We start from the raw sequence: 16,804 nt of genomic DNA on the forward strand, positions 1-16,804 counted from the left end.
TGATCTCTTCTCCAGTGCTTGGGGAGTGGGTTAGGAATAAGCTTCGGATCTAAAAGTGTCAAACGACCTTCGCTGACCCATTTCTTCATGATAACTTCCTGAGAACATGGTAGCTGAGCGCATTCTCTCCTCAGTCTCTGACCCATCCTCTCTTCCACTTCTATGATTGGCTTCTTAAAAGGTTGACGATAAGGTTCAACATTCTGAACTTCACTGGGAACAAATACAGGCTTCGTCCCACTATGCAAATCAACGTATCTGTCAAGAATTAAACTCTGAACTGATGTTTCTTCTGTCATAGTACCCATATCGGCAAACTGCTTAGGAGCTGAATCACATCCGGTAGACAGATATCGTATCTGAGTTTTCATCTCCCTCACTTCTTCAGTTAACATGGCCATCTGACCAAAGAGTTTAACCATCCAGTTTTCCATTCGGATAAGGGCCGACCTTTCAAAAGATTCCTCCATTAGTCGAAGGCTTGATGGAACAGGTGGCATTTCTGAGATAGGACGAATAAGGGATGCAGGATCCAATAATGGTTCATCTGTAGAGATAGCTCCTACCATCGGTAAAGGGCCAACTGATCTTTGCACTGGTTTTTTGGTAGCCCCGGGTTCTCCAACAACTACCTTACCACCCTTGATAAGTTTTAGGATCTTATGTTTCAGGGCTTGGCAACTGTTGGATGAATGTCCATGAACTCGATGATATTCACAGAAATCTTGTTCATAAAATTTGCTAGGAAGAGGATTTGGAGGAGAAGAAGGTTCAGGAAGTTCAAGTTTACCCACTTCGACCAATTCTCTCAAAGCTTTTTCAAGATTCTTCGGCAATGGAGGAATCTCTTCTTGTAACCTCTGAATAGGCTTGTTTCCTTTCTGAACCACCTTCTTGAAAGGTTAACGAGAGGTCTCCACATTACTGACTTCTTCAGCTGCTACCATAGTCCTCTTTCCGTCTCTAACATCAGTTGAGGTCCTTGTCTTTAGGCCTTTAGCCAGTGCATCCTCTACTTGGGTTCCCGTCTTGATGAGGTGATTGAAATCGAGAAAGTATTGGATAGCCATATGATGATAATACTGTGGAGACAGGTTCTTAACTACAATCTTGATCTGATCTTCATCGGACAATCTGTGGGTCATCTGAGCAGCTTTTCTCCTCCATCTTCGGATGAAGGAAGTGAAAGTTTCATTATGCCCCTGTTTCAACATTTTCAGATCCCTTTTGGTTACCTCTATCCCTTCCTCCATGGAAAATTGTTCCACAAACTTGTTAGCAATGTCTTCTAAGGTTCGGATCTCTTCAGACTTCAGACTCAAAAACCATTTCTTTGCAGTTCCGACTAGAGACCTGGGGAATAGGAAAGCAATCTGCTCTGGAGAGAGTCCATGTTGCTGTAGAAGAGGAATGACAGATTTCAGATGACTGGTGGGGCATCCCGTCCCATCATACTTGTCAAGATCAGGTACTGTGAACTTAGGAGGAAGAACAACTCCCGGGACTGTCATGAAGTCGGACATGTTCAACTTCTTAGGGCCTTGGAACTTCATGCTTTCCATTTCTCGGGTTAGCTTATCCAATCTATTTGTTATCGCTCTGCCCTCATTGGCTCTCTCCAGATGAGGGAAACAATTATCTTCTGCATACTGCTCATCCTCGACATCGTCTTCGACATTCAAAACAGCAAGCCTGGCCATTGCAGGATGTGGGGGAGGTATAAGTGGAATTTGCCGGGGTACAGGTTCTTCAGAAGTAGAACCTCTATCACTTTTCAGACGGACTATCTCCTCACTCATATTATTCATCTGTTGGAGCATAGACTTCATCAACTCATTCATCTCGGCCAGAGTATTTCCAGATTCAGCCATAGGTTCTGGTGTGGGTTGAATAGAAATAGGTACTGCAAATGAGTGAGGTCAATAAGGTCAGATTCCCGCCATGGAATGGACAAACACTATAGCTCAATATAGGGTAATCAAATGAAAATCCCATACACAAGCTGAGACAAAAGATGATACGAGTATATCCTCCCATGGATAAAATCCGGCAGCATAACATCTATGCAAGAAATGTGGTAAGATAAGCACATGGTTTGTCAACGAACCAGAAAAGATAATGATTACGCTCAAGGTTTCTAAAAAAAAATCGGCAGCATGACAGCTATACTAGGAGATATGGTACGGTAAGCACATGGTTTGTCAACAAGCCTAAAAAGATAGTGACCACACTCAAGGTATTTAGGAAAAATCCGGCAGCATGACGGCTGTAGTAGGAGAGACTCAGCAACTAAACATGAAGAGTATGCCGTCATGGTCAAGATAAAGCAGGGCTCTCAGCAAGAACACACACTCCGGTAATGATGATGGCAAGATAGACTCATAATCGACATGCGGAGTGATCTGATCAGGATCGATCAAATGATCAGGCTCACGGAAAACAGATCATGACTAAAAGAGCCAAGAATCTTATGATAATCCACAGAATGGATAGATGGGGAAAAATTGATTAGATTAGAAGGAAACCTAACTAAGAAGCAAGCCCTAATCTAATAATAAATATATACATATATATATACATCCTAACCAGGGGCACCAACCCTAGTCTAATCTAGCGGAGTCGAGAGAGTCTCGACTCATGACAGACAAGTGAGTGTACTAGGAATGCGTCTGTAGCCACATAAGGTGGGCTACAATAATCTATAGATAGGACATGGCTCCTAAACCTAGGCTCCAACATGTGTAAGCCACACATGTTCGTCCTTATATGAATGCAATATACTTATATAAACACGGGTACTTCCTAGTTGGGTTTCACTAGGTCAGTAAGTATATACATAATATATAAAACAAAGTAGGGCTCCGAACTCAATCTATCGGGTACTATGCGTATGAAACATACTTAATATGTATAACTCAAGTGCACCGAGTGTTATACATAGTATGCTTCATTGCTCATCGGCTGCTGTAAACACAAGTGCACCGAGTGTTTACGGCTGCAGCGCTGGCGCATAGCTTGGAAATAGATTCAACAGCACCATCAGGGTGTAATAACATCCCAGTCGGGCACGCATTGAATCTATCCCGTGGAGCCAATAAAAAAACAATGAAAATCAAGAAATAAAAAATATGACAATGCCTACTGTGCAGTGTGTGAATCCCTTGTTTTAATTACGCACCTACTTGGTGCCCCTGGATTTCTAACGATAAAGTTCCCATTTAACTTGGTTTTGACCCAAATTTCTTCAAAATTAGTAAAAATGGCATTTTTACAGAGTTAGGCAATGTTTCAAGAACTCCCCAGCAGAGTCGCCAGCCTGTGGAACCAGATCCGGGACGGGCGTGAGGGGACGGGCCCCCGCGCGAGTCTCTAGATCATCCACGTGAAGGAGAGCCCCACCAAGGAACCCTCGAAAGAGTGCCCCTCACAGCATGAGCGGCGATGTAAAGTGAGATACCTCTCGATTCGGGAACTAGCCCGGATTCGAGACGCACCTTAAGCAAAGAAAGAGTCGCCATCCAAGGAAGTGGGCCCTGGATCCCATGCTGTGCTCTGTCGCAACAGATAACCAGAGATACAAAGGGTTCGTGCCTGATGACGAATGGGGAAGGGATTAGGCGCCCCCAATTCGCCCAAGTGCTAGCACCTGGTCTCTTATGCCATTTATTATTAATTTTGAAGAGTTTTGGGAGAAAATCATGTGAAATGGGAACGAATATCTCCGAGATAACGTCTAGCTAATCATGCATGTCTCGGAGATGAATAAGAAGCACACACAAAAGAAATGAAAGATATGTCGCCTAAGAATAGTTAGATTATATGTGACATGCCTAATTGGTGTCTAAGTTCTGGTGGACAAGCACATGCATGCTACAGCTAAAGGTATAGGATCTGTACATGAAAATAAGAAAACACAGCAAAATACGCAACACACGACTCAACAAGACAAATCCTAAAATTCTAATGTAGGACTTGACTCGGACCAGGATGGCCATCCATCCTAGCTGCACTACGTATCCCGGCCTCGGGAAGAATCAGAGCCAACGTAGTTCGGTGTCCTATGCTAAACTACAATGCCTAAACCTCTAGGACCGCTATCCTAGACTCGATCAACTAGACTCGACTAGTTTTTAAAGCTTTTTCTGCGATTGCTTAAATTCAAGTGGATTGTGATTTTTAGGACTCTCTATATGTCCTAACTAATACAGGTTGTTTAGCCTTAAGCTAATGCAGGTGGGCCCTACATCCTATGTGTATCTAGGCTGTGCAACATAAAGAAAACCATGGGCTGACTATATGCTTCCTAGTCTAGCCATCGGTTCGACTAAGTGTCTGACCGATCGACTCGAGGCCTCCTAACTCTAGGGACACTCACACGACAGGACACACCACATCAATACAAATCAAGACCGACTCCTAACTCTAAAACACCCTAAATATCTAGGACAGACTCCTAACTCTAGGGGAAGATCTTTTTGAAAAGGTTTTGAAGTTTTTTGTATTTTTTTGGAATATTTGAAATGTTTATTTTTAAAGGTTTGGCTGGACCTGGGATGTGGACCCCAAGCTGCACTACGTACCCTGTTGAAAGGGATCAAGCCAACGTAGTTCGGACCAGAATTCCTAACTACTCTGCACATGACTCAAGATTTTTTTTGAAATTTTGATTTTTAAAATGTTTTTGGATTTTGAATTGTTTTTGAGATGTTTTTGAATTTTCAAGTGTTTTTTGGAATGTTTTTGTTGTTTTCAAGTATTTTTGAAATGTTTTTATTGTTTTTTGACACCAGAGAATAAAATCCTATCATCATACGGGTAGGGAGACTTCTGGAATCCCGCAAAGGTTGGATAGCATCCTATGCTTTGCGGGGGAACGAACAGGAAAATAACTCGGCAAGGGTTGGACAGCATCCTATACCTTGCAGGAGCGGGTAAAGATCACGACTTGATGAGAGGATGGACAGAATCCTAACCCCTATGATGATAGGAAAAACTCCTGGACTGACTGAAGGACTGACTCCTGTGCTGAAGACTGTTATAATTACTATTTATAATTACTATACAAGATTACTATTCAAAAATACTATTCATAATTACTATTTATAGGTACTATTCAAAACTACTATTCATAATTACTATTTATAAGTACTATTCAAAACTACTATTCATAATTACTATTTATAAGTACTATTCAAAACTACTATTCATAGTAGGACTCGTTGATGTGGGACCCGCTGTTGTGGGACCCGCTGCGGGACCCGTTGTGGGACCCGTTGTGGGACCCGTTGTGGGACCCGCTGTGGGACCCGCTGATGTGGGACCCGCGGATGTGGGACCCTCTGTGGGACCCGCTTTGGGACCCGTTGTGGGACCCGCTGTAGGACCCGTTGTGGGACCCGCGGATGTGGGACCCCCTGTGGGACCCGCTGTGGGACCTACTGATGTGGGACCCGCTGTGGGACCCGCGGATGTGGGACCCGCAGATGTGGGACCCTCTGTGGGACCCGCTTTGGGACCCGCTGTGGGACCCGCGGATGTGGGACCCGCTGTGGGACCCGCTGTGGGACCCGTGTGTGTAGTGCAAAGAATGAATAATTAAAAAAAAAAAAAAAAAATGAACTTACGCCACAAGAGATCCAGGAAGGTGTTGACAGAGTCGTGCTTGTGTGGGGCCCGCTGATGTGGGACCCGCTGATGTGGGACCCGCTGGAGGTGGGGCCCGCTGGAGGTGGGGCCCGCTGGAGGTGGGGTGGAGGAGATGTGGATGCCGGTGGAGCTCCGGTGGTTGGTTGGGAGGATGTCGGAGAAGGTGGCCGGAATCCGGTTGGGTTGCCGGAGGAGAAGAGGTGGTGGTCTGTGGTGGATGGAGGGTCGGATGATGGTGGTGGTGATCGGTGGATGGCCGGTCGGAAATGGGTTTGGCCTCGCCGGATTCCGGCTGGGTTGCCGGAGGAGAAGACTCTCTCTCTCTCTCTCTCTCTCTCTCCCTCTCTCTACAGATCTCTCCTCTCTCTCTCTCTCTCCCCTCTGCAGATCTCTCTCTCCTCTTTCTCTTTTTTTTTTTTTTTTTTTTTTCTCTGGTTTTCCTCTCCCTCTGGTTTTTTTCTTCTCTCCCTCCTCTTTTTTTTTTTCTCCCTGGTTTTCGGTTTCTCCTCGCGAGAGAGAAAACAATCATGAGTCATCATGAGTTTTTTTTTTTTCTTCTTTTTTTTTTTTTTTTTTCGTCAAATGGGAGGTGTGGGGTCAAGAAAAGAGAAAAAGGGGGGACAATGATGATGGGTTTTTATTTTATATTATATATATATATATATATATAAAAGAAACCGACGATTCGCTTCTCTCTCTCTAAAAAACGGATTTTTTTTTTTATTTTTTTTTTATTTTATAAAAACAGGGTGGTGATATTGGCACTACCAATATTGATGGGCGCACTATTGGCGGAAAAATTGATGGGCGCACCATCCAATCGTGTCTTATTCGAAATCTGCTCTGCACCGTTCCAGGATAATTCACCCCCCTTTTCTGGTTTACACTACGGTCCTTTCTCTGCTCGTTCGCTAGGCAAACGTACTCGGATTTTGACGAAATTTTGCGGGGACCTAGCTGGGGCCCAAAGCTAGCCTAGGGTTAAGTTTGGGACCCTAGATCATTGATCTGATGGGGTTTTGCACAAAATTGGAAGGTTTAGGGCACGGTCAAAATGGGGTGTCTACACCTACAAATCAATAATTCAGTACGTTATGCCAGTAGTCAGCAGAAATTAATAATTGGCTTACGAAATTGGACTTAGGGTAGTACTCACAAGGGGTTGCACCCTTGTAGGATCCGTTCGAGCGACTAGAGAGTCGTAAAGAGCGAAGGTACACTGACCCATATCCAAGAGTAGAAGAACCCAATGAACGAAATCTATGTTGACTGGAATGAGTACTTTTCTTAGCTCTTTAACTGAGATATGCTCTAGACGCTTTATGAATCGGGAACATACTTCGGGATTTTCACATCTATCGGTTATTATAAGTTGCTGCAACCACGAAAACAAATGTTAGAATTGCCGGCAGCTTCAAATACAGAAATCATTACTTGTAATGTAAGTCACTTGAATCTCACAGCTAGATGGGTAGTCAGGGAAATGCATGCTCCCTTTTGTTCTTTTCGCAAACATTCGTCCCGCAAGTTCAAGTAGTCCGTATATACATTAACGATCTACAAAACAGACCACTGGTCAACGAGAAGGAACTTAATAAGAAATGTGCGCTCACTCTTTACGTTACTCAATGAATCATATCTAACAAATAATATAAAATCTTACCGGAGATGATAACCACCCTCTACGATCGCTTAGTAGAAGCAAGTCTTCTTTACACATGTAGTACCCATCACTTTGAATGACTTTGTCACTGCAAATCCAGTACAAGTCTTCTTTACACATGTAGTACCCATCACTTTGAATGACTTTGTCACTGCAAATCCAGTAAAAAGTCATCTCCCTCTATGGACCTTAGCTCAGATCATTCTACTGAAACAACCTATCTATGAATTTGATCGGAGAAGATAGAGTTCCAAAAAATAAAACGGGCTTTCCAACACAATCTAAGTTATAAGGAATTTACCAAGGTTGTAGCGCTGCCAATGCATCCACCTTGGTCGCTGCAGGCCCGGTGACTTTGGCAAGAGCATCCTTGAATTTCCGCTGGCCTATGTAATATGGTGATCGCATTGCTCTACTAGGTCTTGTTCGCCTTCGACGTTAGTTTACATTATTTTCAATGCTCCATTGTTTACTCTTCATTTCGGGAGTGTCAAGCAAGATAGCAACTATATTAGCTGCAGCCTCTCGGTCATCCTCTGTAATTTGACTATTAATATAGATCTCGTCTATTCGATCAACAACCACATCTTTCCCAACATCATACCCAAACTCTACAATATCCATCGTCTTTGGATCTTCTACTAATCCACCCTCCCAACGTCCCTTATCACTCCCTATCCCAACGTCCCCATCTTTCTTTTCAATATGTCCTATTTTATCCATTTCTTCATCATCATTTGTTTGCTTCTTCTTTCTTCGACCATCTTTCTTTTTATCCTTCACTACCTTCTCCTCCTTAACCACATTATTCTTCAATGAATCTGTCCCTTTCAACTGACTCAACTCACTTTTTAGCTCCCTCACTTCACGTTCAAGTTTCTCTATCCTCTCCAACGAAGAACTATGAGATGCAGATTCCTCTACTTCTTTCAGAAGTCCCTCTCTTACTTTCATCCCTCTCCTTCTTTGTTCTCTCCCCTTACATGCCACAATTGGCCCGATCGCATCCCCCACTGTAGGCACAATTGCCCCAATCGAATCCCCCACTGAATCCTCTACAACACTAACAGCGTCGTCCTCAACCTGAGCGAGCAGTAGGGCTTCCTCTCTCGCCATAGTTTGAACCATCAGAACCACCTGAAATAAATGTCATATTTTTTTATTACAAATACAAATGTAAGAAAACAACACGCAAGACATACATACAACGACCAATTAACATTAATCTCTCACCTCTGTTGGTTTTACCATCCCATCACCAACACGGTCAATCAATTTTCTATGCTCCGTCTTCTTCGTATCCTCACCGATCCACTTAAATAGACGTGGATAAGCATCAGGGTAATCAGGTACCCAGAACGTGGTATGCTCAAATAGCCATACCTGAAATCACGCTACATTATTTACGCACTCCTATAATTTAGAAACAAGTAACTATAAGGCATGAATGGAAAATTACCTGTAAAATGATAGAGCAACCCAATATATGCCCCTTCCCACCAAGTACAGCATGTGAATTTAAGGACAGGACCAAGAATTCATGAACGAGATAAGCCCACGCAACATCTCCTATAGTCCCCATATCAATATAAGGGAACAGGCAAGAACATGCCTTGTGATCCCTCTGTGCGAACAAGACAGTACTGCAAAATAATAATATCATATGTTTCACTGTCGACTTTATCGACTCTTCTTCATTTGAATCCATTTCCGCATGAATAACATTTACGACCTCTTCGAAGGTGGCTGTTGGAAGCCCAAACCTCCAACCATCCACCGTTGTGATGCTATCCCAATCTAGTTGCACCCTCTCCCCTCTCATAGTTAAGCCTAATATTTTGGCTACATCACTAACTAGAAAAGGAACTACAATGCTCCCCAATCTAAATGCTTTCCGCTTCGGATCCCACTTTCTCACCAATGTCGTCAAAATCCTCTTGCGCAACTCCACATCCTCGAGGTTCTTGTGTAGTAGCAAATCTCTGAATGGGGTCTCATTTATCAAATTCTTATGTGCATCATGTAACCGGAACGTTTTGAAGGACTCCTGGAAGCGGGAAGGACAGCATCTAGAGAAGACATATTTGGCCTGCAAAAAAAGCTATTAGGAAACAGTTGAGGTAGAAAGTTAAGGAGATGCAAATGAAAATGGAGAAGTTAATCACCATGACGAAGCCGCAACGAAGGAAATGGGAACCTTTCTATCCTTAAGTTAAACACAATCTGTAGAAAGCAGCGACAACCACTTGAAACACAGTGTTAGTCCCATGCACAGGTAAACAGAATCAAAATTATCCATAAAGGCCTCACAAATATCCCCAAGTCACTTTAGAGTTGTACCATTCATTGGATTAGTAGGACCATTGCTATTCATAACAACCATGAAAACATACCATTCATCCAAGACAGAGAAATAGAACAACCATAATAACATATCATCCATTCATCCATCCATAATAACATATCAAACCCAAATATAACATACCTACCATCCATCCATCCATAATATCAACCATAGTAACATATCACTTCATAACAACCATAATAACATACCATCCATATACATGCCAGAAACACTAAACCAAAAAGTAAATAACTGCATAGGGATCATGTACAGCTCTCATCGGCAGCAACAACCTAATGATCTGGGGACAGCAGGCGGCGGACGAACTCGCTGAGTGAAGAAACCTGCTCAGTGAGGGAGGTGAATGACGTCCCATACTCCTGCCGGAGGGTGGAGACCTCAGTGCGTAGGGCGCTCACAGCCTGCTGTGTCGCGACATGGTCCTCATGATGAGATGCAAGGAGCTGAGAAAGCGCAGTAAACTTCTCGTCAAAGTACTGACGATGTGCAACGAGCTCCTCTGCCGATACACGTGAGCTTGCGGACGAGGTGGTGGAGCGGGCCTCTGCTCATCAAGTCGCATTGCCTTTATAGTTGTACGATTCATTAGATTAGAAGGACGAACGCGTTCTTCGCTACCTTGGATCAGCTTCTCATGTTGGAAGATACGTGTCAGAAGCATCCCAAATGGTAGACTAGCCAATGCCTTTGTCCTCGTGTCCTCCATGAAGCTAAGTATGATATAGCCAAGGTGAAGGGGCTGGCCCTTTAGAAGTCGATACATAATAAACGCCTCAAAAGGCCGGACCATGTCACTATTACCTCCACGAGGCGTGATATTGCTGAACAGAATCTTGTGTAGGACTTTGCAGCTACGGCTAAGGGAATTGTAGGACACGTTGGTTGACCCGTCATTAGGTGGGGGTCTGCAACCAAGGTCCCCATAAGCAGTGACAGGATCAACCATATAACGATCAAAGTCATCCATGGTACCGGGCCAGAAGAAAATCTCGTCGCCTGTGGTGGGAAGAGAGGCGACTTCACAAAACTTCTCCATGGTCATGCGAAAGGTTTTATTATTGACTGTGGACTGGAAGAGCTTATAATCGTCGTCGACTCTATAATTGGCATAGAATTGTTTCACAAGAGTCGGGTATGAATCGCAATGTACTCCGAGAAAATTGACCCATCCAAAGGCCACAAAAAGGGATCGAACATCATATGCGGCAAGATCTTCAAAGACGATTTTCCTACCTCGCAATATGCCCTTCCTTTCTATACGACGGACGGAGGATGCCGCCTTTACGGAGCCGACCTCGACATCCTCCTCTCCTTCGCCCATATATTCGGCTTCCTCGGAGGGAGGTGAGGGAGGGGAGGGCTCACGGACAGCCTTCCCTTTCCGTTTGCGGCTGGAAGAGCCTTTAGGCACAGTGGCAGTCTTCTTCGCGTTCTTCGTGCGCGGCATGAACTCTATATTGGGGTTTTGGCTTAGGTTTTTAGGGGGTTGCAAATACGAAAAAGGGAACCACTTCCACTTCTCCTCTGCAGAAACCAGGACAAGATACTTGAACGAAAAGAAACTTCAAACACACTATTATTCCATTCACAAAAGTACGATGCAGTATAACACACTTCAAACCACATTTAATTACTATTACACACATGGAACACTATATAGATACTTGAATTTAAAAACATTTACAAACTTCAAACAAAACCACTCTTTACAGACTCCGAACCACTTCAAACCACTGTCACAGGATCGTCGGAACCACTAAAACAACATTTCGAATCACATATTACGAAATTGGAATTAGTATTTACCGCAGAGAGGATCCATTCATACCATTGAAACCACTCAAAACCATTGAAACCCCAAGTGAAAGCCTTCAACGCACCGCAGAGAGGATCCATTCATACCATTGAAACTACTCAAAACTATTGAAACCCCAAGTGAAAGCCTTCAACGCATTGAATGAAACCCTTTCACACCGAAAATGAAAAATGCTGAAATACTAAGTCAAATGAAACCCTTTCCAACAACAATTTCGACAGTTGGAACCACATATTAGACTGTTGGAACAGATTACTGATTAGAGGATCCAGGGAACCTTAAATTAGACAGTTGGAACCAATATTACTAGATATAGGATCCATCGAATAGTGCTTCCAACATTCTAATATTTGGTTCCATGGATCCAACTTCCATGGAATACTGGTTCCAATTTCTTAAGCCCTAAATAAAACCCTTTCAAACCCCAATGCAACCATTGAAACCCTAAATGAATCCTTCAAACCATTAAATCCATTAAAACCCTATATGAAACACTAAATGAAACCATAAATGCAACCATAAACCATTGAAACCTTTTCAAACCTTAAATGAAACCCTATGAACTAGAGTGAAATCCAACATGAAATATGCCGAAACCATTGAAAACCTAAATGAAACCTTTTGAAACCATTGAAACCCATTGAAATCCTAACTGAAACCCCTTAAACCATTGCAAGCATTGAAACCCTAAATAAAAGAATTGAAACCCCAACTAAAACCCTAACTCAAACCATTGACAACTATTGAAATCCTAAATCAACCCTAAATTTTACCCTAAACCATTGAAATACTTTGAAACCCAAAATGAAAATAATGAAACCCTACATGAAACCCTTTCAATCCCAAAATGCTGTTTGAAACCCTAAATGAAACCCTTTCAAACCATTAAAACCAAACCCTAAATTAACCCATTCAAACCACTGAAACCATTGAAACCCTAAATTAAAGCATTGAAAAACCCTACATCAAACCCTAAACCATTCAAACCCATTCAAACCCTAAATGAGATCATTGAAACCATTTAAAGCCCTAAATGAAACCCTTTCAAACCAAAAATCAATGCCCAAACATTGAAAACTTAGAAACCCTATATCAAAATATTTTGTTCCTAACAATTAATAGTTCCAGCCCATTGAAACCCTAAAAATTCCAAAACCCTCCAAATGAAACCCCTTCTCAAAGCCTTAAAAATTACATACTAATGCAAATCCGTTTCACACACTAGTCAAGAGGCACTTAAAAGAGCTTCAGAGAGCAACATACATTGTTGGAAGTGTGTGAGATCCAACCCCTCAAGAAAAAAACCCAAAATAAACAAAACCCTAGATGAAATATTTGAAAATTACCTTCGTATAGGGGAGGAAACTGAATTCCGGTGAGAGGGGGTGGTTTCCGCCGACTATGTCGTGCTTCCGGCGAGTAAAACGGGCTTCGGGAGAGACGTACGAGGTCGACGGCGAGTTTCTCCGGCGAGATAAACCCTCGTTTGGGAAGAGAGAATGGTAGAAGTGAGAAACGGTGAAAATTTATGGGTCTCCTGCTTCCGGCGAGTAGAACGGCCTTCGGGAGCGACGTAGGAGACGAGGCCGACGGCGAGTTTCTCGTTTGGGAAGAGAGAAACAGAGAGAAAGTTAAAAGGTAAAAAAAATAGGTAAAAAGTTAAAAGTAAAGAAATTAAAACTAAAGAGGGGTATTTTCATCTTTTTCAAACCTGACAACCCCTCTTTTACAAATTCTGCAACTCTACCCTTACTTCACAATATAACTATAACTTTGCATTTTCCTAACAAATTTTCCTTATTTATACGGAGAGTAGAAAAAAGGTGATGGCTTTATTTTTGGCGTGATATTCTTCTTGGGATTGGTTTTATTTTTATCCTACGCAACTCTACAAACCTTCTTCTCTCTTCATCCATTAGACTCTATAAATAGTTCACTGCTCTCTTAAGCCACATCTCTCTTTGGTTTTATCTTTCTCATCCTTTCCTTCTTCTTTTTTGTGTGGCCGGAGTGTCTACAGATGACTCTCGTTGTACTCTTCCACGGCATTCTTGAACTGCAATATCTGACATTAAACGGAGAATAAGTATAACTGTTCATATTTCGGTTCAATCAAGCTGTGGGAGAAATAGAAAGAGTGCACACGGTTCATGCGTATTGCGTATTGCCTTGCCTCAGATAGTCATTTCAAATTATTCAAATCAAATGCAAGTTAGTGCAAATCAAATGCCGGATCAAACGTGGAATCGCATCCGAAGCGTACGATCCGATAATTTCCCTCGAATCCACTAGGAAAGGGGGGAAGAGAGAGAGATAGATAGACAAAATGTCTTTGATATTATTCCATGATTCATTGAAACTTACATATTACAACCTCTTATATAAAAGAAAACCCATCCCTAAATAAGTAAAAGAAAGATCTAGAATCCTATTACAATAAGAAAGCACCTATAATTAGAGGTGCAATCCTAATACACCTAGGAAATAAAATCCTAATAAATCAAGAAACTAATGACCTACTTTCTAAAAGGATAAGACCAAAATATTAGTAACCTAGTGTCCTACGCCATTTTCAATTTCACTAGAACAAATATTTATCTCCATCACTAGCATTGCATTTTTGGAGGTTTGTTCCAACTCAAATATTTCTTTTAATGGCAATGATATATATATATATATATATATATATATATATATATATATATATATTAATGCGAACAAAAGGTGGGTCTTGACATGGGGAGAAGATTTGATTCGAATTTTAAAGATGAGTTACTAGAGAATTCTGAGCAGTCTAGGATTTTTCGAGATTATCATTCTCCAAATTTCTTCTGTGATCTTGAACAAATGAATTTTTCTAAAATTTATCTGCAGCTGAATTGAAGTATTTTTTTCATGGTAGCATAGAATAGTTTAATCTTTCTACTTTTGCGCCCATTAATTCATTCTGCTACATACCCAACAATATCTATCCTTTTAAATGGTCTCAGTTCTGAATGGATTTTTTTTCTCTTCAATAAGATCTGATTTAAAATGAAGGTTTTATTTGTTCTAAATTTCTTGCCAATCGCATTGCATGGTTCCCATTCTTTAAGGTGAAATTTGGATATTTCATCTTATAGAGCTTTGGCCACAAAAAATTACTAAAGTTTCGGATATGGGTAATTTGTGTCTCCTTGTCGCGAAATTATAGATGGATGTAAACTATTGTGTGGATTAAACCATGTAAGGGTTGCTTCATCTCATTCAAATCTACCAACACTAAAGCCATCTTGGTTTTGGATTTTTCGAATTGATTTTGAATCCAAAGCTGATTATTGGCAAAATTGTCATTTTGTTCGTAATGGTAGACTTGATTTTGGACTCAGATTGATTATACATCTCAACTAGAACACGCATAATGTTGTGATGTTTAATCAATGGTTGTCAGTTTAGATGTTAGAATTTGGTGACATGTATTAACAAGTATTTAAGAATTTCAGATCTATAAGGACTAGTTTTGATATCATGTTTCGTTAACGCGCATTTGAAACCCATATTATTTTTGGATTGCTCTTTTTTTGGGCTTCATATGTATTGCTAAACAAGTGTTAGAATCAATCCCAATGATCAACATTGGGTCGCATATGGGTACCTCGAAAGATCAATAGCTCTTATGGAGATGCATTCCCTCTTCTTGTTGAAGCGGGTATACAAGAAGCATTGAAATCAATAATATGAGAATGGCCAAGACAACGTCCTTTGAAAGGAGTACATGCAAAAAAAAATGCCAAAGTTAAAGTTGCAACAGGGTGGGCCACCAAGGAAGCCAAGTCTGGACCTAGGCTAGTATGGGCCAGGATTAAAGGGCCTGGCCTATTTCGTTCCTTGGAGAGCTTTTGGGGTATGGATTAGGTACCTAACAATAATTGGGGGAAATGGATCCAATGGTGCCCTTCACTTTAGCATTCCTGAAATATCAAAGGGTTACTACTAGAGCTGCAACAGGGTTGGGTTGGGTCGGATTTTTCAAAACCCTAGCCCAACCCTGGAACCCATTATCTCGGCCCTGACCCTGATTCAGGGCCGGAAAACCTCAACCCATACCCGCCCTACAGGGTATTGTGTTGGCCCTGGCTCGCCCTGATTGGGCAGGGCCGGGCCGGCCCTAATTGACCCTAGTGCAAATACCTATTAAGAGTGCCAAAAATAAAGCAACCACTTATCATATGGAACAAAATGATCAATAAATAGAGAAAGGGAACAAAATAAGACAATATGAATTCAACAACATGACGACGGGCAACAGAGACAATTAATAATAATAATATAAAGAAACATCAATCCAAGATATAGAAAACATTAGCAAAAGAAACATGCACAGATGTTTCAATTCTATAATAGAAAACTCAAGGTCGGGCCGGGTCACGGTACCTGAGGCATTAACCCAAAACCCGCCCGACCTGAGTCAGGGTCTAAAAAAATAAACCTTGACCCGCCCTCAGGGTTAGAAAATCCAGCCCTGACCCTGTTCGGGCTCAGGGCTGACAGGGCCAAACTTGCACGCCTAGTTACTACAGTGCGGACCTAAAAATTAATGGCGTAGATCAGAAGTTAATAACTTAGCTATTACGTCCTCTTTCTAAAGAAAAAGAAAATAAAAAAGGAATGTGCGGTGATAAATTCACCCCCTTCTATTACACTATTTACCTGCTATTTTCAAAATGGAGCCCACACCATAGGATGATCCAAACCGTCCATTTGATGGGCTACAATTGTAGCCCTTGTAGCCCATCAAATGGACGGTTTGGATCATCCTATGGTGTGTGCTGTAAGGTCCATTTTGAAAAATAGGGAGTGAATATTGTAATAGAATACGTATTGTAGCCCATCAAATGGACGGTTTGGATCATCCTATGGTGTGTGCTGTAAGGTCCATTTTGAAAAATAGGGAGTGAATATTGTAATAGAATACGTCCCAGAGAGAAAAAAACCCTTCACTCTCACTGTCTCTCTCTCCGTTCAAAAGACCTAGGGTTTTTGCTCGTCACTGCTCGTGTCTATGTTTCCAGCATCAGGTTCTTTTCCTGTTCCTTTTTTTTTTCAGGGATTTTTTTGGCTTTGGTTCTTTAGTTTCGGATCAAAAACGTCATGGAAAGTGACAAACTCCTCGATTTTTGTAAGTTTTAGGTCTCCCAGATATGGAATGCCAAGCGTGTAGGTGGCGCGGTTACGACTATGGTGGGAACTGCGTCTTTGCAAACCATTTCCAGAATCAGGAGGAGTTTGTCACTTTCCATGACGGTTTTGATTCAAAGAGGGCTCGCTGGTAAAC

The sequence above is a fragment of the Tasmannia lanceolata genome, unplaced genomic scaffold, assembly GCF_043159265.1.
Source record: "Tasmannia lanceolata isolate RefF3 unplaced genomic scaffold, GAP_Taslan_0.1 ptg000023l, whole genome shotgun sequence".
In the NCBI taxonomy this organism is placed as follows: domain Eukaryota; kingdom Viridiplantae; phylum Streptophyta; class Magnoliopsida; order Canellales; family Winteraceae; genus Tasmannia; species Tasmannia lanceolata.